This window comes from Falco punctatus (genome assembly GCF_963210335.1).
Source record: "Falco punctatus genome assembly, chromosome: 11".
NCBI lineage: Eukaryota > Metazoa > Chordata > Aves > Falconiformes > Falconidae > Falco > Falco punctatus.
In genome coordinates, this window is record NC_137591.1 from 22,396,854 (window position 1) to 22,405,195 (window position 8,342).

Below are 8,342 nucleotides of genomic sequence, written 5' to 3' on the forward strand. Positions count from 1 at the left end.
ACTTTGTCCTCTAAAATAGAAAGTTCAATTTTAGAAGTTATTTTTCCAGTCCATTTACAGAAATGGGATTTTTTAATATACGTATGTTCTATATATTTTTTACTGAAAATTAAACAGTGCATGCTACACTATTATTTTTATTCAGTAGAGAAATAAGCTCTTTAGAACTAGAGTTGTTAGATAGTATTTTTCTGGCTGACTGTGATGCAAGAAAAATAGAGTTAACCAGCCCATCTTGCAGTGGTGTTAACTTGTATTTTGATTCTGATCAAAACATCTAAATACTGGTATTGTTAACAACTTTCATACTCTAAAGAGCTAGTCATCCTGCTCTCTGTAAGGGGGTATATACTGCATGTCCTGACTGTGAATGACTGTGCCAAAATCTAATTAGAGCACTGGCTGAGCAGCAGAACTGCTAGAATTTCTCTTTCAAGTGGGGAGGAGGACAGTTTCTGTTTTCATTTAGAAAACAGAATCAGGCTTTTGAAGGGATTCCATTTCTTTAGTCCTTTTGCTGCAAGCCACATTTAAATGTTTTTCTTCATTTGATACTGTGTTACCACAGTTTTGTTCTATAAAAAGACCCTAATAAACATTTTAAATGACTGAGTGCAAAATCTATCCCTTTTAATTTTCTATATATTCACCTCTGCACATTCTTTTTTTTTGTTGTTCTTGTTGAATTTACAAGAAGACATCATATAAGCACTTCTTGCTTCCTTTTCAAAATCTGAGCCTTAATGATTCTAATTTATTCACAATTGCAAGCCATAAAACAAAGACATTCCTGTGGTTTAAGCAGAAGTCTATGATAGTGTAGGTTCCCTCTTCAGTAATCTCTTTTTGCACTGTTCTTCTGTAACAAGATAAGGCAAAGCAATATATACTCCTTTGTGTAAATCACCAGTTTTCTATTCTTGAATTAAATCACTCTCGTTTACCTTAAGTTCATTTCCTTCTCTTTCTGGCTTATCTTTTATAACATTAATTCTCAAATGTAACTGGATAAATAAATGAAACAAATGGAAGTAAAGATGGTGTGAGGTACTGTAACTATGTGATGTTTTCTAATTGCAGTTTTCGTTATGCTAATAGTAATTATTCATGTCAAATCACATGGTACATAGATAACTTCATCCTCACTATTAATATAGTGAGCTTTCTGTTTTGCAAATCATTCTGAACAATTAAGAATACTTATTTTTGTTAAAATGAAATTTATAAAAATAAATAATTCTAATGTGCCTCTCTAGATAATTAATTCTTCTGAAACAATGTCACTAGGTACAAGAAGTGTGTATCTATTTTTATAAATAACCGTTTTATAGTCATTATTAACTATAGTTAGTAGTCATTTTAACACTAAAAGGCACTCTAATTTGGTGGGAAAACACTTGCATTGTTATAACAGCACTGTGTGTCCGTCAAATGTAAAAAACTTTTCCTAATACATTTCTGAATAGCATAGATATTTCTATTGTGCATCATGACAGTGATTTAAAGAAACACACTAGGACTGATGCTTCACCTTCTGAAATAACAAAGCCAATCAAATAATATATCATCTAGCAAGCTGATTGTCTCTGTGGCTAGTACAAATGCTAAAGGGCATCCCACCAAAGAATTTTTTTTTCCCCCCATAGATGTGTAAAAATTATAATGAGGGTTTTGTCAGAGGCTTATCTGGATGCCTCTGACATATATCTGGATGTTATAAAAAAAAAAAATACACAATAAAACTCTTCATTATGAAATAATTTTCCCTGCATTTCTCAAAATATCACTTCCATGATAAATAGTGTAAATGCATGCACTTTGGTGAATGCTCTGGAAGAGTTACAGACTATTAATTTATATGGGGAGGTTTGTGAAGAGTTGTGTCTGCACTTGTACTTTAAGAGCAGGAAGACCCATGCTGGCCAAGAGTATTCCAATTGGAGGGGAGGAAAGAGTTTCTTCCTCACCCCTAGTGTTCAGTAGTAAATCGCTAGGAATGCCAGCTAATAGTACAAACATCAGGGGACAGCAACAGAGAGGTCTGACTTTCTAAGCTGCTTAATATGGGGTTAATACTGTTGGTACTGAAGTTACTAGGAAAATATCCCGCAATTTTCTTTGGGGATAGAATTTATCTGCGTTTGAAAGCTTGGGGTAAATGCATCAAAATAGCAGGTGTCTTTCCAGGTCCTAATTGTGATACAGCTGTTAACAGAACTCTGCTTCACATGCAAACTCTTTGATGGGGGATCTATTTGCATTATTTATGTAGCTAAGGTAAGGGGGATCCTACAGGGTTGCCCGCAACTGTAGCTATCTGAAGACCAAAAGATTATTTAGTTCAATGGCTAAGTCTGGTTTGGGGGCCTTGGAATATTTTTTTTTTAAAGATTAGCTGAAGTTTTGCCAACGAGTTGCAGCTTTTCCCAGTCAGTACTGTGCAGAGTCATTACAGAATGCTACAGTGTGCTTGAATATGCAGTATATACAAACTCCTAGTGGGATGTGTAAATTATTGCTATAGAAAAATTTCAAGATGCAGGACAACTGGTAGAAAAAGAAAAGCTAAGGTCAGGGCAATTGGAAGAAAATGATGCTGTGAAGACCCTAATGCTATTTTTCTACCACATCACCTATATTTCAGAAGCACTTCAAAGATGTTGTAAATCCCATGAGGGAGCATGTGTACATTTGTATATGCAAGTGATGTACCTTACCACTATAATCCATTATGTCAACATCCCTGTAAGGTAGAAAAAATGTGTTTAATTAAGGTAATTATCATCAGCCATTGCAGACCAGGTACCCCAGATGGTATATACCAGATGGTATAGCCCTAGTAATGGGTGTTTTTTAAATACCCAGTTCAGAAGCGTGGGTGAAACAGCAGTGACAGTTCTAGAATCTCAGAATGCCCCTGAGCAAATACCCCCATACTGTATGTATAAGTGCGTCTTGGTTTGAATCTTACCAGAGAACTTGTAAAAGCCAATTAATTTCCCTCATACTTCTTACAGAAATGATATATCTTATATGGTGAAGTAAGAGGGTGTACAACTTCAAGCATATAACTAGCCCTATTGACTTCTGTATATTAACATTACACACAGGTTAAATTACCTCAGTAATTTAGGACTTTTGATTGTTTAACCACCTGGGAAACCTTTTCAATATTTATGTATCTTTTGCTAGACTAGGTGAAGTGATAGTGCTATGCACAGATGAAGTCAAGATAGTAATGTTCACAAAAAGCACTACTAAATCATTAGACTCCTTATATGTGATAGAAAGTGGTGAAACCAAACCTTAATTGTCCTTGGATGTTCTGATAAATGTTGACAAAACTGACTGTTTTTTCAGGTTGCTTAACTATAGTGCCATAGCTGTGGTTCTTTGTGCAAAACTGAAACAAATACTATATTCCATAAAAAGAAGAAAAAGCTGGAAAGGTACGGAGTTCCTGAAAATATATTATTCCCCTTAGATTTAGGAAAACATACAGTTAATTCTCATTGCAACCAAATCACTATCACCATTCAAAAATGTGTAAGCAATGATGGAAGGACTGAGTATATAGATGTTTAACCACTTCTGCAACAGTTTTACATTAGAAGCTTTGAAGGGTAGGGGGAAAGCGAGTTGAAGAGATGTGGATGCTCATATCCAAACAAACTTTACTACTATGTTCTGGGGGTTTTGCAGCCACATCAGTTTTATTGCATATCATTAAGTAGCGTTGCTGCAGAGGTGAACAATTCATCTGAGCAGTCTTTGGTACTTGCTGAGCGTCAGCTTTCAAGATCTGAAATTCTCAACATGGAGCCCCTAGTAAAATAAGACCCTAGCTATGTAAAATCCTCAGTATGTGTTAATGTGACCTGTTTATTCATAATTTTCTTCTTCCCATTTCATTTGGAAGTGACAGTTCCTCTTCTTCCTTAAACTTTAATTTAATTATTTTATAATGTCAGCACTAAATGCATGCCCAGTCAACCCTAAAAGCATAACATAATACTAAACATTAAAAATTAAACTTCTTTTCTGCTTTGCCTTTTCTAATTCCTGCAGACACCAGAATTTCAAACTACATTAATTATGCTTACCCTAGTTGTAGCAGAGCTGCACATTTTTCTGATGTTACTTGAATTATCTCAATATTGAAGCTCCCTCACTTAAGCTTTCCCAGATAATTTAAGAAATATTGGTTTAGAATATCATGTTTTCCTTCTTTTTTTCCTCCTTCTTTTTTTCCTTCTCCTTCTTTAGGATTGATTAAGAATAATTTGGTTATGCTAGAGACTGATTTTGGTCGATATTAATTGACTCCCAAGAACATTTTCCCACTGTGAAATGTGCAGTCTTTTTGCAATGTGAATCAGGTGATACTGTCTTAATGAATTCACATTCTATTTTTATTATTAGAGTCCACAGTAAACTTTAGATGTATTTAGTGCAACTGTTAGTATAGTGGACTAGATTCCAGTGAGAAGAGTTTAATACAACATCTGTCTCTCTTATTTTGGCTACACAGTACTGCACACCATTCCATACTTCAGGAATCTCTGCAGTATAACATAAACTGAGTTTTAATGACTTGGAACCCACTGTTTCAATTGATATTTTGACAAGCTGCTAGCCTGCTGTAGCTTATGCAAGACTTGTTGGTTTTTGGTTTTTTTTTTTAATCCTTCACAGAGAGCAACTACATTGGTAGCAGATTTTACCTGCCAGTTTAACATATTTTCCAAAGTGAAGGTTCCAAGAGGAAAAAAGTGAGATATGCAGAACTAAGAAAGTCTTGAGTACCTGACCAGAAAATAATGATCCAGTTTGTTTAGTGTATTATCATAGACATGAAGTGTTTCTTAATGTGAACTAGGATGTTAGAAAGCATGGTCAGCTGAAATAGGAGTATTTATAGCACGCTTCTACTGTCTTTGCTAGAGTATAGCCTCGCAAGACCACTAGATTTAATAGAAGTCAGGCATCTTCATATCACTGATGACATGAACATTAAATGTACATTTCTAAGGACAGGTATTCTAGAGAATATTGCAGTCTGTATGCTATCATTAAAATATTTTTAATGGTGGTAAGCTTCAGGGTAAAATAGTGGCTACAGCAATTTCCTAAAAGAAGAGAACAGAGTTTAAGCTGTCCCATTAAAGTCTGTCTTAGTGTGTTAAGGCTGCTTTCAATTCCTCCTAGGTTTCCCTGGTTGTCTGGTAAGCATTTCTCTTCCCATGACACTTATTAATACTTTATGAGGACAAATGTGTGACATGCATCAGGAAGAACAATTGATTTTGTACCTGATGACATAAAGCATGTCCTATGCTTCAGTGAGTTACAAGGGACAGACAATGAGAAGTTGCTATGTCAGTACATCAAAGTAATGTTATGTAAACACAACATGCTTATGTTATGTAAACATCCTGTTTACATAAATCTAATCACAGATATGCCCATGTGAATTATATGAAATTACTCTGATATTACTCTGCTTTTACTGAGATCTGGATGTCATGACTTTTTCTATCAGTGCTTGAATAAGGATATGCTTCTCTGTTAGCGTAGTTTAGCTAAATGTTGCAATAGCAGAGGGTAAACTATTTTTAGTTAATGTATTTTTTTTAAAAAAATCAGTTTCACTGCTCAGTAAAAACAGCACACAGGCTAGGTGAAATCAAGGAAAATGCAGGACTTCATCTTCCCTCTCTGCATTGCAGTTCTCCTTTCTGTTCTCTTTCTATTGTGACAAATTCTATGTGCCCAACAGCCACGAAGTGTATGCTGTGGGTATGAAATACTGACGTTTCGACTGAAAGGAGATTTTGTATACTGACCAGTAATGAATGGAAAAGCAGAACCTGACTGCTCACTTGGCTGGCATCTGCCGGTCAGTCTGCATGTAATGCCTTATGCCGCATTAGCACAGAGCGGTTTTGGGAATGACAGAAACGTAGGTTTTCTTTGTTGGAAAGTGTTGTAACCAGTGATTCCTGGGTGAACAGTGTGGGAAGAGTAGCTGGAGTAAACTGTCAGAGGAAATATTTGAAAATAAGCACTTTGTTACTGTGTTTTGGAAATTAGCTACGTTTTGGGGTTTATTTTTAAAGAATTCAAGAGAAAGAAATGTGAACTTAAAGACTAATTGATAAGTTGGTCACTGCTTTCCTCAGATACCAGCAAAATTGGTGTTACTCTTGCTACTTCTATGGAACGTAGAAGTAGGCCCAGATTGCTATAAACAAATTATTCTGTCCTGCACTAAGGGATTGTTTACTTAATGTTTCAGCTACAAGTAAAGCCAGAGGGAAATACAGTGCATACCGGAATTCTAAGTTCCATGTTCCTTCAGAAATACTGACAGGATTTCAGGTTTCTTAAACATATTGGGTTTAATTTATTCCATCCGTTCTGGAACATTTAAACCAGTGAAAATTTCTGCTTAAGAGGAGATCTCACAGTCTTTCTAGCAGAGAAGATTCTGGGTTTGGGGCTACAGTCGTTGAATGTTTGTGTAATAGTTACAATGAATGCATTAAATAAGCAAGGTTGAACCATTGTATCTGGCTTTATACATTCAACTAGTCTATCAATTAAAATGGATTAATTATTTTAATTGCAGGCCATTTAGCATATTTGTCTTTTCTGGTAATTTGTTAGTCATGTACCTTCTCTTTGACTATATTTCATTCAATAAATTTCAATAAGAGTGGATTAATTCAGATATAAAAAGACACGTTCCTCCTCAGAGCACTTCTCTGTAGGAACTAAATGTTCGCTTCTATTCTGGAAAGCCTGTGACTGCCAAAACCATTCAGGGATTTGGATTTCTCACCTGATCAACCTAAGACTGACTGGGAAATGGAGCAGCATCTGCAGGTGCCTTTCACAGACTGTCTTTGGAAATGACTTAAAATTAGTCTTTCCATGCCTGGTGTTTTTGGAAAAAATCAAGAGGCCAGAAATTATAAGCATAAAAGTTACAGTATGTTTTCTTTTTAAATTATGAAACTCAAGGCCAGATTTCTTATCAAATATATAGAAATGCTTATGTCTGGTTAACAAAACCATTGTTTTTTTAAAATCTAAACTTCCATATGCAAGCACTATGATTGTAACATCTTTTGTCTAAACACTGTCAAATAAAATGGGAAGGTTACATCACATGTGATTCTGACATAAACAATTTAAAAGCTGACATCATCAGAGTACTGGGTAATATAATATCCATTTTCTGTCTAGTTGCTGGTCTGGACCCTTTCTTTAAGACACCCATATGCAGATACACTCTGCTGCAAAGAGGAGGATTTGAGAGAGGCTAGACTGAGGTAACATAGATTTGTTTCATTTTCCTATGTGATGCTACTTTATCAATGTGGTGAAAAAACCTTTCTGGATTTTGTCACTATTGTGACATTTTGTCATTAATGTTTTTTCAGAAGCAGCAGTGTTAGCTGTATCTGTTTAGAAATACAGAAATTTGTGGTGGACTGTCAAAGTTTCCCTCTGTGGTTACACTGCTAGCTTTTTCATCAGACATTCTGATTATAGAACCTCTTCCAGAATTACTGCATGAAAGGTGGATCACATATTTTTACATGCTATTTCAAAGTAATCTCTGCAAGGTGTATGACTAGGCATAATCAATACAGAATTTCATTATAATGTTTCTATAGTTTAAAATTTAAAATGTGGTTTAACATTACTCTTAATTGAGTATAACATTGAGCAGACATTATCATGCTTCAGTTATAGATTTTTTTTTTCCCCTTTGCACTGAGTCTACTAATCACATGCTTTTGACGTGAATCCGTTCAGTTTGTAGATTTGTTAGAAAACTTAATTTTATCTGTGGAGTTCTGTCAGATCTGTGAGCTGAACCTACTCACCTTGTTGGCTGGATGATCATTAATTAGATCCAGTTGCAAGAAAATAGGTGAGCAAGGACATGGATAAATAAACTGAAATTCTTTGGGTTTTTTGGAAGCAAATTTCAGTTGTCCTAGATCAGTGAAAATATGAAACTGCTGTAAGGTTTTCTATTTTTTTTTTTTTTTTTTCGGTTACTGCACAGTCCAGGATGGCTACTCATGCTGAATGCTGATTTGTCATTATTCCTCTTTTAAAATCAAGAACATCAACTTGCAGGTAATCTTCCTATTTAATATAAACTGGGAAAACCCTTGTCTTTCTTTCTGAGGGGATTTTTTTGGTCACTTAGGCTCTAACAAAGAAGGCCAAGCGTTCTATAAGCAGTATTGTTAGTGTTTGACTTGTAATAGTGTGGGATGCAGTTCTGTAATTAATGTAAAAAAATTAACCTTCTGTGGCAG

At 35.1% G+C, this 8,342-nt stretch overlaps 1 long non-coding RNA gene across 1 annotated transcript in view; it reads left to right on the forward strand.

The window, feature by feature from the left end:
- LOC308071571 overlaps positions 1-8,342 on the forward strand; it is a 377,062-nt gene that overhangs the window by 306,976 nt on the left and 61,744 nt on the right. Inside the window, exon 3 of the long non-coding RNA XR_013931244.1 lies at positions 7,252-8,157. This is a non-coding gene — a long non-coding RNA (uncharacterized lncRNA). The remainder of the gene's footprint in view (positions 1-7,251; positions 8,158-8,342) is intronic.